Source organism: Apteryx rowi, unplaced genomic scaffold, assembly GCF_003343035.1.
Source record: "Apteryx rowi isolate R43461 unplaced genomic scaffold, aptRow1 scaffold_193, whole genome shotgun sequence".
NCBI lineage: Eukaryota > Metazoa > Chordata > Aves > Apterygiformes > Apterygidae > Apteryx > Apteryx rowi.
Genome location: NW_020448230.1, coordinates 1,258,663 through 1,259,289, shown reverse-complemented (window position 1 = coordinate 1,259,289; position 627 = coordinate 1,258,663).

The following is a 627-nucleotide window of genomic DNA, read 5'->3' as shown; positions in this document are numbered from 1 at the left end:
TAAAGCTGAATCAATTTATTATGGCCTATTAGTCATAGTAAGTGATGAGTGAGTCTTAATGGTTTTAGCATATTTTTTCCCCCAGTGGGCTTTTTAAAAAATTCAGTCTTTCTGCTCAGTGTGAGGAAAGACTGTATGAGATCTTACCCCAAAGGGGAAGTGCCTGTATCATGCAAGACTTGTGAATTTGATGTTTTAGAAACATGTAAAAGATTATTTGATCTCTACCCCCGCCTAGAATAATCAAAGTAATTAATTTCATGCAGGCTTCCTCCTTATGTAGTAAAAAGACATGCATGAGTACATGATTAGCATCATCCTGTTAAGGGACACTGAGCTGTTGCTGCCTGTGACTGTAGGACAGGACTGTATCAGCAGCAGAATCGTGCCCCAGCCTCAACTACTGCAGCATGCTATGCAGCTGGAACTAATAGCTTGCTGTAGTATGCGGGTCGCCAGCCCAACGGCTCCGCGGGCGGATAACGGCTGCTCTCGCCGCGTGAGGTGACGCGGACGGGCGGGCGCGTGCGCCGTTCCCGGTGGGGCGCGGTCGCCCGCGGTGCGAGAGGCGCGAGGAGCGGCGCTCGAGGGCGGCGGCGCTCGCTGGCAACGGCTCGGCCGGGGGTC